The following is a 14,842-nucleotide window of genomic DNA, read 5'->3' on the forward strand; positions in this document are numbered from 1 at the left end:
TCTTAGTGGCTAATATCACAGTCTACATACCGTGAGCTGACACACCTTAGATTACATGCTTAACCCTCGCATAACCCTTCAAGAGTCGTTTACTAGGGTTCTTACTTTTTAAATGTAGAAAATGAGAAAAAGAATAAATTCCTTGATATAGTAAAGCTACCAAGTGGTACCCTGCATGGCTGCCTATGAGTTTATTATTATGCTATCATTTTAAAATGGTTTTCCTTCTATACTTTAGATGTGTAAATCCCAATGGTGAACAAAGAATAAGTCCTAAGGGGTAAAGGGGACAGCGGCGGGTGAACCCTGGGACTGGCTCACCTCCTGAGACAACTGGAAGGAGTTAGGAAGCATCAGGCCTGCTCAGAGTTCCTAGGGCTCTGATCTCACAGGGCTAGCAAGTGTGTAAGAAAACGGAGCTTGCATCTAATGCTGCTGACCCTTTGTGTGCTTGCTCCTTCATGCGTGGAATCTCCTTCTCTGGTGGATTTTCATTTCTCCCCAAACCTCTGCCTCCCTGAAGAAAGTCCCCACCTCATCTGAAGTCAGGCAGTAATAATACAAACCCAACTCACACAGCCTGCTTGCCAAGCTCCAACGTGGGTTCCTTGTCTTACTGTAAACTCGTTCATGATCAGCTGTGTCCTCTGGAAATAACAGCTGAACAAGCCTGAGAACAGGAGTGTACAGAAAGGGCCCTGAGTGCCCACAAGGTGTGGGATTTAAGTGAATTGCTGTCCAAAGCAGGAAAAGGGGGGTGGGGGTGGGTGGAATCAGATGTGGACTGGGAAGATGGTTCCGTGGATGAAGGTTGTTACTATCATGTCTGAAAACCTGATTTCGAGTCCTGGAAGCCCACAGGGTGGAAAGAAAGAACAGACTCCAGGAAATTGTCTTTGAATCTCCCTTTATGTGCCAGAGCAATGCATGTATGCACATGTGCATGCATGAACACACACACACACATACACCAATGTAATAATAAAAATAATTTTGAGATACTAGTGTTCCAGGCTAAAGGGACTGAGGAGAGACACCTGATGCCCTCCACATACCATGCTGATTTGAAGGTAGGGCACACACCTTGAGTAGAATAAATACCTAAGACACTACATGACAGATTTGGGCCACCACAGAGACCAAGTACTCTAACGGTTAACTCTGCTGTCTGAGCCCAACATGCCTGGGTTAATGTCCCATCCTGCATGGATCAGGCTGAAAGGTCATCTTGAATATGAGCTGGAGAGTGAACCAGCTGGGATGTCTCAAGACTTCTGCTAAAGCTCAGCTGAAGCCGGTCTGGCAGTCATCCGGCATTGAATTCAGGCGATCTTACAGAACATCTAAGTGCCAAAGATAGAAAACTGCTTTGTGATTAGAAAGGCAGCGAGGCATTTATTCACGCTCATGAGTGGGCCAAGTTCATTTCCATAGTGCTGAGTGCACGGGTTGCAAGCGTTTCCTTCCAGCACAGCTGTGTGCCCACCGCACAGCTCGCCGGCACCTCGCGCATGCGCAGTCCTCAGCTACGCGGGCTGTGATGTCAGAAATAGAAATGACTGAAACGTCCATTCTCCCCGCAGCTGTGAAGTGTGGGGCGGGATCTGGCAGGGCTGGACAGTAGGTTGTTCTAATTAGTCTGTTATCAGTTTACCAGGATTTTAAAAATCAGAGGGCAATGTCCAGCCTTACACCACGTGGCAGCTAGTTACACCCATCATTAATGAATTTCAAGGCATCGGTGATCTTGCAGAGCCTATCAAGAAAGGCTACAGGTCACGAACATTACCGTTCATAATTTTTCTATGGAAATACTTGTCAGCAGATTGCCGATTAATAGAACAATCGCTTTGATGTCAGACCAGCCATGTGCTTAGGACTGTAATCACTGAGAGAGAGAGCCTGAGTTTCCTTTTTTAAAAAGTCTTTCTCTCAGCCAATGTTTCTCAAGTACCAACAGCTCAAAGGGCAATATTTAAAAAAAAAAAATTAAAAAAAAAAGTCGGAGGCAGATTGGTGTATGAGGTCAAATAAAGCGAAAATCCCCAGGAGACCCTGTAGACGCACATCGCAGTTCACAGTAGGGGAAGGGCTGAGCTTTAGCCGCTACTGCTGGACCATTTCCAGGCTGTCTTGAAGAGCTCCAAGGGCATGGACTCCAGGGAGAAAACCAGGACTAATGAGCAAGAGTCACAAGACCCTGGAGCCCAGCTCTCCCGGAAGACCATCTGATAGCAAGTCAAAAGTGGCACAGCTACTCTGGGAAAGAGCACTCCTCAGTCCTGGGAGTGCTCTATCAGAGGCTAACGGCCACCAAGCCAATGGGGGTGCTCCATCAGAGACTAACGGCCACCAAGCCAATGGGGGTGCTCCATCAGAGACTAATGGCCACCAGGCCAATGGGGGTGCTCCATCAGAGACTAACGGCCACCAAGCCAATGGGGGTGCTCCATCAGAGACTAATGGCCACCAAGCCAATGGGGGTGCTCCATCAGAGACTAATGGCCACCAAGCCAATGGGGGTGCTCCATCAGAGACTAATGGCCACCAGGCCAATGGGGGTGCTCCATCAGAGACTAACGGCCACCAAGCCAATGGGGGTGCTCCATCAGAGACTAATGGCCACCAAGCCAATGGGGGTGCTCCATCAGAGACTAATGGCCACCAAGCCAATGGGGGTGCTCCATCAGAGACTAACGGCCACCAAGCCAATGGGGGTGCTCCATCAGAGACTAACGGCCACCAAGCCAATGGGGGTGCTCCATCAGAGACTAATGGCCACCAGGCCAATGGGGGTGCTCCATCAGAGACTAATGGCCACCAAGCCAATGGGGGTGCTCCATCAGAGACTAATGGCCACCAAGCCAATGGGGGTGCTCCATCAGAGACTAACGGCCACCAAGCCAATGGGGGTGCTCCATCAGAGACTAATGGCCACCAGGCCAATGGGGGTGCTCCATCAGAGACTAACGGCCACCAAGCCAATGGGGGTGCTCCATCAGAGACTAATGGCCACCAAGCCAATGGGGGTGCTCCATCAGAGACTAATGGCCACCAAGCCAATGGGGGTGCTATCAGAGACTAACGGCCACCAAGCCAATGGGAGTGCTCCGTCAGAGGCTAATGGCCACCAGGCCAAAGAGGACAGAAAAGATGCTAAATTTGAGAGGAAGGTCAGACTAAATGAACTCTAAGGCCTAGTCTAAATCTTGTCAGAAACTCACGCCCCGTGAGGCACAGTTTTAGTGACGTCATCTCAGGTGGACACACGGAGATGAGCACCAGACGGAGAGCCCACTTTGATTCTGAAGGCTGTTTGAGGACCACCACTTACCACATGCCAACAGGCACTGGGCTTTCTCTCTTGGCAGAGAGATGGAGCGAGCTGGGGGTGTAAATACGCAGAGGACCCAGGTCCCCTAACGCTTCCAGGTTTATCACCTGACCAGCTAGAGAACACAAACACCGGAATTTCTTACCAGGAGACTACTACCCACCCGGTCCCCTCAGAAATCATGGGAGATGGTGCTCACGACGACAGCTGGGAAGACACCAGGAAAGCTGTCCGCTGTCTCACTCTCCCACCCAAGACCATCTTGGGTTTCCAGAAAAGAGGCAAATGCTTACTGCAACTGCATTGACCACAGACGGCTTTATAATTAAAACAGCATTTTAAAGAGCCTTAGCGCACACGCGGGGACGGTTTCTAGCCTGCTGATGACTCAATTAGCATAATCACGGCTGTAATTACTTCAGCGCTTTTTAGGCTTCTCGGATATATTTGGAAGTTATTGATATTGCTAAATATTCCTCTCATACTATCAAGGCCCAAACAGCTCTGAAAACATCCCTGGCACTTTCCTCTTTCCCCGCAACATGGTTCTATAACCTGCCTTGCAAGAGGTGGAGCTACTGTGAGCGACGAGACACCCGTGAGCCATTCTGCCCAGTGGCAGCCCACCATGGGGGTGCCAGATGCCCACAGCGCTGATGATGGGGGTTCGGACAGTAATAAAGGGAGTGAGGTGTCCTGTGTACCCCGTGGAAGTTCTGTCAACACACCGCCATCACTCTTGTCACAGAGGCAAACATTGGGGCTCCAAGGTCGCTCGCCCAAGACTATAAAGCGCTAAGCAACAGAACGCATTTGTGGGAGCAGTCTGCAGCTCACACGCAGGGCTTTGCAGCTGAGCTCTGGACAGGAGCATCCGCAAGTGCAGTAGGACTAAGTGGAGTCCTTTCAGGGTCACCTCCCATCCCCTGACCCACCACACACCCAGCAAGCTCTCCCAGCCTATTTGGACCTTCTTCTATTTGTATTTCTGTCTCCTCTTTTCACTTCCAGGGGAACTGTAACCAAGGGCTTTTCCCCAGAGGCACAGAACAGCGGTTTTGAAATTCAGAGTTTGAAAGAGAATGTGGCTGTCACCCATTGAGTTCCTAAGATCTGAGGAATCTAAGTGAACTCGATTATTTGAGGATCACAAAAGGGAGAGGCTTCTGGGACCAGGACACAAACCCTTCGCATCCTATCTCAAACTCTTTTCTCAGAATGACTTATTTCTAGGGTGGCAGTCAACCTGTTGCGGGGGAGTCTAGGCTAACTCCCACCCTCAGGTGGGTGGAGCTCTCCTCCAGAGTCCACATGAATGCTAAGACGGTAGGACATTTTAATTTCTTGTAGCATCCTTTTGTATTTTATCTTTATTGCCTTTTGTTTTAAACACATCTTTTCTGGCATGCAGTGCCCTGTGGTGTCTGAGCACTGGAGAGAAAAAAAAATGCAAACTCTATACTCAGATAAAACACTGTCATAGTCAATGTACTCAGAGAAAACACCATCATAATCAAATAATCAATGTACTCAGAGAAAACACCGTCATAATCAATGTACTCAGAGAAAACACTGTCATAGTCAAATGTTAGTGCTTGATATCTGTCAAGAAAACCCATGTTCATGCCACAACCATGGCTGATGTCTATTCTCCATATCAGGGTGTTCAAAGAGCTAATGTAAGTATGTCATCAAAACAGAGGCATTCTGGGAAATACTGCATATGTATCTTGGAATCACAGGCATGGGTAATAGGCATTTAACACGACAAGCCCTTCCGTACAGAAAGGTCTCATGTTTAGCGCCTGCACTAGAAATGCCAAGACACAGCACCAAGCAATGCCACTCGGGAAGTCAGTACACATGAAAGATGAAAGGGCATCACAGATTGGAAACCTATAGGTGCCAAGTGAGGAGTTCACGTGCCACGGCAGGTGAGCTCAGACCAGCACCATCCCCACGCCTGGTCCCCTTGGACCAAGGGCTTCAGTTGAGACTCTAAGCAGAGAGAATTAATTTTCTGAAGCTATCCTGGCAAATGGCCACACACTTGGTGGCTTAAACTTACAACCAATAAACCTCTCTCGGTTTTTGATTTTGGGACGAAGTCTCGCTATACAGCCCAGGCTACCCTCAGACTTAAGCATCTTCCTGGGTGCTAGGATTAAACACCTGCTCTACTACCACCCCACTCTGAAGTTTAAAATTCTTTAATAGGGCTGGATGCCAGAAATCCCAAGCCCAGAGTCAGCAAAGCCAGGCTCCAGGGGAGAATCTGGTTGGGACTGTCCTGGTCTCTAGGGGATGTGGCTTCCCTACGGTTCCTTGGCTTGTTGCTACAGACACACCTGCCGCCATCTTTACATCAAGTCCTCTCCTGTGTCTCTCCCATGTGGAGTTCTCGCTGATTCACTGAGGGCCCCGCCCTGCTCAAGGCCCTGAAATGAACACATCTACCAAGGCCCCTTTCTAACCCATGTCATCTCCGCAGGTTCTGAGGTGAAGATGTGCATCTGTCTTGTAGGGGGCCAGTAGTCAGCCCGCTACCCCAGGTGGACGAGACATTGAGGTGGAAATGTGTCGGGACACTTGACTCAGGTAGGCCTGAGACAGAAATAGACAGCGGGGTCTTTTCCTCTGCTGGGCTGACCAGAAAAAGACCGCTCCAAGCAAAGGGGCCACACACTACTGTCTCTCATCCATCCTGTGCTCCCCACACTCACAGGTGCTGGCTAAAGGTGGCATTTATACAGGACATGGGGACTTCTGAAGGCGTCTCCGGCGTCTAAAGACAGTGCTTTCCAAAGAGATGGTCACCTGACTCTGGATACAACAGTTAACATGTCTGGGCCATATGTCCTTTCCATGACAAACAATTCAAGCCTCGGGACTTGTTCTGGGATTTGAGAAGACAGGTGAGGAGATACCAGAAGATATAGGGATGTTCCTGGGTGGTCCTAACCTGCTACATCCCCTGCCTGCTCCTCCTCTTACTGTGGCCTAAATACATGCTGAGCCTCTCCACTGCCACCACCCCACACTGGAAGGATGAGACAAGGAAGCAGTCACCTGTGGGACACCTAGAGGGTCCCAGGGACTGACATTTGTAGAAAGAGAATGGTTTGATTGTCAGGTACTTCCACAAAAGGTCCAGTGTAATCAGGCAATTTGTACAACCCAATAAAAAAACTAAGTCACAGAGAGGCTAGACAGGTTATAAACTCTCTAAGATTTAAGCTCAGGCCCTCCGTCTCCAGAGCTAATGCTGTCATTGATTTTCTATGACTATTTGCTATTGATATATAGTTTGATGCCCTGAAACTCACGTCGAACTTTGTCACTGTGGGGCGCGGGGAGGTATGGCCCTTTAAGAAGAGATGAGGTTGAAGCAGGAGTTAGCTCTCCCCAGACAGTAACACGGAAAGGTCCATGGTAAAACTACAAGCTGGACATGTAAATGTGAGAACAAAGGAAAAATAATTTCAATTATCAGTCAGCGAGGTCAGAGATGAGCAACATCTGAAAAGCTGGTGACTAACAATGCTGGCCAGGGCTGGAGACCCATAGATGAGCCAAGGTCAGCAGCTAACAAAGTGGAAGTGGAAGACAGATGGCGGCTTTGATGTGAGACCACCCCACCGCCACAACTGGGCGAGCAGCCTGTGAGCAGAGCCTGGCCACCTCTCTGGTTACACTAGAGGAATATGCTCAGCGTGTTGTGGGTTCCTTAGCTTGGTCCATGATAGGCCCAGAGAATTACCCAGTCCTAATAGAAATGACCTCAGTCTTTGTCTGCTTTCTACTGAAGTCTTATAAAAAGCCCTAGGGGAGCTCAGTGGATGCTTATTTGTTCCCCCACCCCCCAACCCCTGGTGGGACTCCTCCCACTCTCAAGAGTCTCCATTTTCTTTCATTTCTCACTTTTCCTTAGTGAAACTTGCTTTTTCTTCGCTTAGAGCCTCATGGTACCTCTGTTTTTAGCCTTCATCAGCATGAAATGGGGCTACTGTCTCAAACTGACCCCCTGCTGGCCACTGATTACCCAACACTTAAGTCCTTGAGTCACACACATCAGGACCCAGAAAGGCCCCCAGTGCTCTCAAAGATCTGCACCAAAGCCATTAAAAGGGGAAGGCTACCTTTCTTCCTGGGGTGACTTCTCATTAGTCACCCAAAGCAGCCAAAGCAGGTTGTCACAAAGGCTGTTGCAGGCTTCCTCCTGTTTTGCCTCTTGCAGTCCCTGCCCCGGACAGGGTTTCTCTGTAGCTTTGGTGCATGTCCTGGAACTAGCTCTTGTGGACCAGGCTCAAACTCACAGAGATCCGCCTGCCTCAGCCTCCTGAGTGCTGGTATTAAAGGCGTGCGCCACCATTGCCCAGCTGCCTCTTACACTTTCTGCCATGAGTTCAAGCACAGCATCCGGCTTGCCTTTGTACTTCCCTGACTCCAGAGCAAAGTAAACTATTCTTTATTCTTTAGAAACCATCAGTCTCAGATACCCCGTTATAACAAGAAAGGAACCAAGATGCCACCAGAAGACGGACAATGTGACACGGCCGGAGGATCCCACGGTCATACCTCCTCAATGTCTTGTAGTGCTGATGTAATCCACACTTTAAAAAGAAACCTGATCAAATTCATGCCTCTAAAGAAAATAAATCAATGGACCAAGTAATTCCCTCCTCTTCTTCCTCTCTTCTCTCTCCCTCCTCCTTGACCTAAGTCCTATAGCCCAGCCCGGTACCAAACCTGCAATCCTCCTGCCTCAGTCTCTTAAGGGCTGTGATTACAGGTATGCACCACCACACCCAGCTTGGATCTCAGCATGTTCGATACTCAACTAAAAACATCAACACCTGAACACTGTATTTTAATTAACCATGCAAAACTTGGCAAATTCTCCCCCTGCCACCCTGCCTGTCCTACAGATTCTGGCACTGAGCCGGGGCTGGTTGTGAGTTCTGAAGTGTAGCAGAATCTACTAGCCTGCATAAATTACCTCTCATCAGGTGACCTCGAGGGAGCTCAAATGCCACCAAAGATTAGCCCAGGGACAAGAGGGTGACAAGAGCAAGCCGTGTCACTATGGGGGAACTATTCCAGAAATAGAGTCCCAGGCTGAGGCGGGTGCAGCACTCATGAACTGTGGTGGCAGAGCTTAACTTTTTCATTTCTGGTTTTCATGGCAAACGCGAACAACTCATTAAGGAATGGAAGCTGTGCCCTCTTTCCACCCAGAGCTTTGCATCCGTCGGTTTCTGGTCCACAGTGCTCTGTTTGGCTCCTCTGTCCTTCACAGTCTTTGTACTTACATCTGCTCAAGCACTTTCAGTAGCCGCTTCTCAATAGAAGTGGTTGAAGAAGAAAAAGAAAACTTGGCTATAGGGCTCTTCTAGTAAAGACAAGCCATACCCATTCATTTTGTCTAGCTCTGCCTTCTAAATGCATTACTTTGAAATTTCTAGGCAGGAATGGAAGGGGAGCAGTGGGAAAAAGACAAAGGGAAATTGAAATTACTCATATTTTATAAATTTAAAAATAGCAAGTCTCTCTCCTACTTATATATCCGTTTGCCTACTTCATGAATCCACAGAAGAGTCTGCACTGGAATCTTTCTACCCAGCAACTGCATGCCTGTTCATTCATTAACTTAACTCACACGCACCGAACGCCCTCGTGAGCCAGCTCAGCACTTGGACGAGCTAGTTCTCCTCGCCTCCCTCAAGAAAGCAAGTTCAAGGCCAGGTGGTGGTGGTGCACACCTTTAATCCCAGCATTCTGGAGGCAGAGGCAGGTGGATCTCTGTGAGTTCAAGGCCAGCCTGGTCTACAAGAGCTAGTTCCAGGAAGCAAGTTCATTCAACACTACACATTAACTAGGGAGTATCTACACAGAATGGGAGACACATGGCGGGGGAATCTACACAGAAATTCATGACTCCCTAGTATTTTACACATTCGAATCTGTTATAGAAAGTACAAGATCAAGTCAATTCAAGAATCAAAGACAGGCAAATTCAGTTTAAGGAACAGAAAGCAAGTCAGAGGTATAGAGGTTGATGGTCAGTTTGGCTGTGTTGGATGAAAAAGGATTTAGAAAGACGAAGTCTCATGACCAAGAGCACGTTTTTATTTTCTATTTTAAAAATGTGTGCGTGTGACGTATGTGAAAGTGGTACGCATGTGTGTGATGTGTGTAGTGCATGCGATGTGTGCAAAATTTTGTGTGGTGTATGTGTAATGTGTGTGCATATGTGTCTGTGCGCAATGGATACATGTTTTGAATCAAGCTTGGTGCCCTCTTCCTGCTGACGCCCAGACTCCAAGCAGAGTGAAATCGGGTAAAGCTACAAACATCTAGGCTGTCTTATACATTCATGTAGTAAAAACAGAAGTCTCCAAAAAAAAATGTAGTATGTATACATATTTAGTACATTCAGCACGCGCCCACATATGCATATGCACACACATGACAAATATTCATGTGTATACACACACACACACACACACACACACACACACACACACACAATATACTTTTTGGAAAGAAGCATTATTCCGCCTTTAAAACGGATGAACTCTTTCCATTGGTGACAACGTGGAAGAAACTGGAGGACACTATACCAAGCACGGAAAAGCACACTCTGCGTCATCTTATGTAAACGTGTTATCTAGAGCTCTCCAAAGCAGAAGGTAGGATTACAGTGCCACACCCTAGTAGATGAGAGGATGCGGGGGTGTAGGGTCAAAGCTCAAAGTTCCCGTTCCTAGGGACAGGAAAATCTGAAGATCGAAGGTGCAACATGGGAAGAATTGGTGAGAAAAATCACACTGTCCATCCCCGGGTTCTGCCACCCCTGGAGTCAACCAACTACAGACTGAAAATACTCGGGAGAAATTGTGCCCAAACATGCACACACTTCTCTTCCTGCCATCATTCCCTGAATATAGTGTACACCGCTACCACGGTGTTTTCTATCAGGAATCTGGACCACCTGCAGAAGAGAGGAGGGCGGTCTATGGCATTTCACACAAAGGGGCTGTGCACTCTTAAATTCTGCTATCAGTGGGGCTCCTGGAAGCGATACCTTTGTGAATACTGTGGGAAGACTGTATGTGACATTGGTCAGGACAGTAGATCTCTATGTCTGTGCATGTTCACATGTTCATGTGTGCGGATGAGGCCAGAGGACAGGTTTACACACGTGCAGATAGAGGCTGAACGGACAATCTCAGATGTTTTACATCAGGAGCGGAACACCTTATTTTTGAGAAAGGGTCTCTCATAGCCTGGAGCTCACCTACCAGGTGAGGCTGGCCAGTGAACTGGAGATCTGTCTGTCTCTACCTCCCCAGCACTGATTCACTGTGCCTGTCACCATGCCCAATGTTAATGTGGTTCCTGGGGATTAAACCCACGTGCTTGGACACTCCACTGAGCATCTCCCCAGCCCAGGAGAAAAGATCTCAAAAGTGCTTGTTATCCACACTCCAGACCCAACAACGAAGGATGGCTGGGAGTTTGTTATCTGCTTGCTATCTGGCTTGTGTTGATCACTCACACTGTATGCGAATATCAAAACAGCTCAGTATAGCCATAAGTATATATAATTTGTTAGTTACACCTCAATAAAGCTATGGAGGGGGATTATGTTTTTGAAAGCTTGAAAAATCTCCATGGATCTGAAACAAAGCGTGAATGTAAAGCAAACTGCGGGCAAAGGTGTTGGTTGGCTGACTTCTGGGAGCTAAGAGAGCTAACCCTTCCCCACCCTTGCTGCTGCAAATCGAGATGATTCAGAGGAAGTCCCCACAGCACAGGGAGAGGAGGCTTTGCCATCTGCTCATCCAGGGAGGTGGAAGGAGGCAGCTGAACCTGGGCCAGGTTATCTCCTGGTCTCCTGGGGATCTGGGACATTCCATTCTCACGTGGAAACGAGTCCCAGTGCAAGGTGACGCTTGCCCTGGATCAGCGTCCCTGGGAGTGGAAGCTAGGCAATGCACATCCCAAACCAAGGTGGGTGACTGGAGATCTCACAGGGGACAGGCAAGATGAGGCACACAAGGAAGGCTAGCACCACGGATAATGGCCAGTGACATCAACGGGGACAAACCCACTCCGAAGAAGAGGAAAGCCAGGGCAACCTGAAAGGGTTGCAAAGTGGCCCCTTCAATACAAGGAAGTGACCGCACATGTCTTCCCTAGCTAGCATTTTAACATTCCTCCGGTTCAGCCTATGATGTGGAAATCTTGCCGCTTTAAGCATCTAGCTCGTACTTCCTGTGATGAGGCTGGAAATGCACTGTGCGCTTTATTTAGCAACTGACAGATGCAGTGGGAGCAGCTGAGTCCCCAAAGGGCCAGCAAGGGAGAGCGACCAAGGCTCCTGAGACCCGGGCGGTATCCAGGCCAGTGTGTGAGACGGGACGAAGACTGGTGGCTGGCGACAGGGGCATCACGTCCTGGGTCAGAACACTTTCCTTTGTCTGAAAATGGGATGGTGGGGAGACTCAGTACACAGTCCCTCCAAATTAAATAAAGGTTTTATAACTAAATTCAGGCTAGCTGTAAACTAAATATATTGAATTCTCTACTTTCTCTGTCATGGAGGAAATATTAACATTCACGCTAACAAAGTGTTCTCGTTGGCTTTCCTCTGCTGTGATCCACACCAAAAGCAGCTTGGAAAGGAAAGGGTTTATTGGGCTTCCACGTCCTGATGTGTCCGTTCCTGAAGGAAGTCAGAGCAGGAACCCAAGGGAGGAATCTGGAAGAACACTGTTCACTGGCTTGCTCCCCATGGCTGGATCCGCTTGCTTTCTCATACCTCCAGGACCGCACCTGCAGGGGCGGCACTGCCCACAGTGGGCTGGTCCCTGATGCATCAACCAGCAATCAAGTCAATGTCCCACCGACATAGTAGTGCAGGTCAATCCACTAGAGGCAATTCTGTAGTAGGCTGGTCCCTCCTGTATCAACCAGCAATGAAGTCAACATTCCACCGACATACCTACAGGTCAATCCGCTAGAGGCAACTCTGCAGTGGAGGGTCCCTCCTCCCAGGTGGCTCTTGCTTGTGCCAAGCTGACAAAACCCTGACCAGCGCATAAGGCAACTGTGTGTGCTGATTACACAGATCAAAGCGGAAGGTCTACTATAAAAGATGACCGTGGTGTATGGCCAAGAAATGTTCATGCACTGGGTGGGACCCTCTTGCTGTTTCTAAGGAAACTGGGATGGAAAAGAGCATGGTGAAAACCCAATCAACCAATCTCAATGAACACTCTAGAAAGAGTGCTTGCAGTGAGGCTGGAAAAGCCACAGTTCCTGCCAGGCTGTCACGCTTGCTACTTGGCAGGACCTGTCCTCGCTGTGGGGCAAAGGAGGGCAGAAGGAGCCACGCTGCTTGGAGTTAAGTGGCCAGGGTGGGAGACAAATGACATTCTTCCCCAGTTCTGAGTGCTGGCCAACGGGGCAGGCACAGCCATTCCCAGGAGAGCAGATCTCTCGAGACCTATGGTGCGTTGGTCAGCAACAAATTTAGTCTTTAGAAAAATATCCCAGAGGCAGGGGAGTTAGGTCAGTGGGGGAAAAGTGCTTGTCACATGTTTTAGGTTGCTTTCTCTGTTGTGAGAAAGACTACATCCAAAAGCAACTTGTGGAAGAAAGAGTTTATTTGGCTTACATGGCCTGATTACAGTCCATCATTGGGGGAAGCCAGGGCAGGAACTCAAGCACAGAGGAACCTGGAGGCGAGGACTGAAGCAGAAACTATGGAGGAAAGCTGCTTGTTGGCTTGCTCCCTGTGACTTGCCTGGTTTTTTTTTCTTATACAACTGAGGGGTACCTGCCTAGGGGCAGTATTGTCTACACTAATTACTGATTAGTTCCCACAATCATTAATGAAAAAAATGCCCCCATAGACTTGTTTACAGGCAATCTAATGGAGGCAATTTTGTCAACTGAGGTTTCACCTTCTGAGATGACCTGAGTTTGTGCCAGTCTGACAAACAAACAAACAAACAAACGCACACTTAGCCACCGCACACACAAACATGGGGGCCTGAGTTGCTCGCTATAGACACGTCACAGCACAAGCGTCCGGAATGTCAACATTCATACAACATGAGAAGCAGAGATAGAAGAGTCCCTGGAGGTTTATGGACAACTAGCCTGGTGTAAGCATCAGAGAACAATGAGACTGTTTCAGATGAGGCAGAAGGTGAAAATCTATGCTGTGATTGCCCTCCAACCTCCACATGCGCATCATGGCACAGGTGCAGCCATATTCACCAACAGGAACATGTGAGCACACACGCATGCATGCATGCAGGCATGCACACACGCACCCACAGACACACAAAGATTGGTGTAGTATTGTCATCTGTCAATCTGTTTGTGTTGATTTCATTGGTTAATAAAGAAACTGCCTTGGCCCTTGATAGGACAGAGAATTAGGTAGGCGGAGTAAACAGAACAGAATGCTGGGAGGAAGTGAGGCAGACGCCAGGCCTCTCCTCTCTGGTCAGACACCATGAAGCTCCAGCCCAAGATGGACGTAGGCTAGAATCTTCCTGGTAAGCCAAACCTCGTGGCGCTACACAGATTATTAGAAATGGGTTAGTCAAGATATGAGAGTTAGCCAGTAAGAGGCTAGAGCTAATGGGCTAGGCAGTGTTTAAAAGGATACAATTTGTGTGTTGTTATTTCAGGGCATAAGCTAGCCAGGCAGCTGGGAGCTGGGTGGCAGGAAGCGGCCCGCAGCTCCACACTACAAAAGATAAATACTAAAAAAATAAAAATAAACAAAAAAACCCACATTCTTTCTTAACTCTCAAAAGAGATCTTAAAGTCTCCCTACATGTCAAGCTCACAGCAAACTTTAATGTGTCAAGAATCATGGAGCTGTGGATGGCAAGCTCCCTGACTGAGACAAATGTTCAAACTAAGAGACACTTAGCTGAGTCACCACTGTGCAACGTTCCTGTTGGGCCACCGCTTAATTATTGCTTCCAAATCTGGACAAAAGCAAATACGTAAGCCACAACTTCCCATGGCAAAGGCAATGCCCATAGAGCCAGTAAATACCGAACAGCTCCAAGGCCTCTCAGGTTGGAAAATCCAGCTTTCCTGTATATCCCCTGTACCTCCCCGCTCCTGATTTGGTGAAGCAGGCTAGATCATAGTCACTGATACGCCCGTATTGCTGCGGATTGGACACCAGCAGATCTGTCAACAAATCCAGATTCTCCCTTCCTTGGAAAGGAAACCATGAAACAACCAGTAACCACAGCCTGTTCCTTAGGACTTAATTCTGTCCTGTTTGACGGCTCTCTTCCTGTCACTCTTTCCCCGTTGACTGGCTTCCCTCAGCCCATTAGAAAAGGAAGCAGGAGAGGACTTAGCTCCTCACAAGCAATCTGGAGGTACAAGCTTTCCTCAAACGCTTGGTGAATAGAAGGAAGGGTGGGTGGGAATGTAGATGTTTGATGATTGGATACGTGATTG

At 48.3% G+C, this 14,842-nt stretch overlaps 1 protein-coding gene across 4 annotated transcripts in view; it reads right to left on the minus strand.

Moving 5' to 3' along the window:
• Osbpl3 (oxysterol binding protein like 3) overlaps nt 1–14,842 on the minus strand; it is a 172,329-nt gene that overhangs the window by 67,958 nt on the left and 89,529 nt on the right. The gene's annotated exons all lie outside the window — the stretch shown is intronic.

The sequence above is a fragment of the Microtus pennsylvanicus genome, chromosome 21 (assembly GCF_037038515.1).
Source record: "Microtus pennsylvanicus isolate mMicPen1 chromosome 21, mMicPen1.hap1, whole genome shotgun sequence".
Taxonomy (NCBI): Eukaryota; Metazoa; Chordata; class Mammalia; order Rodentia; family Cricetidae; genus Microtus; species Microtus pennsylvanicus.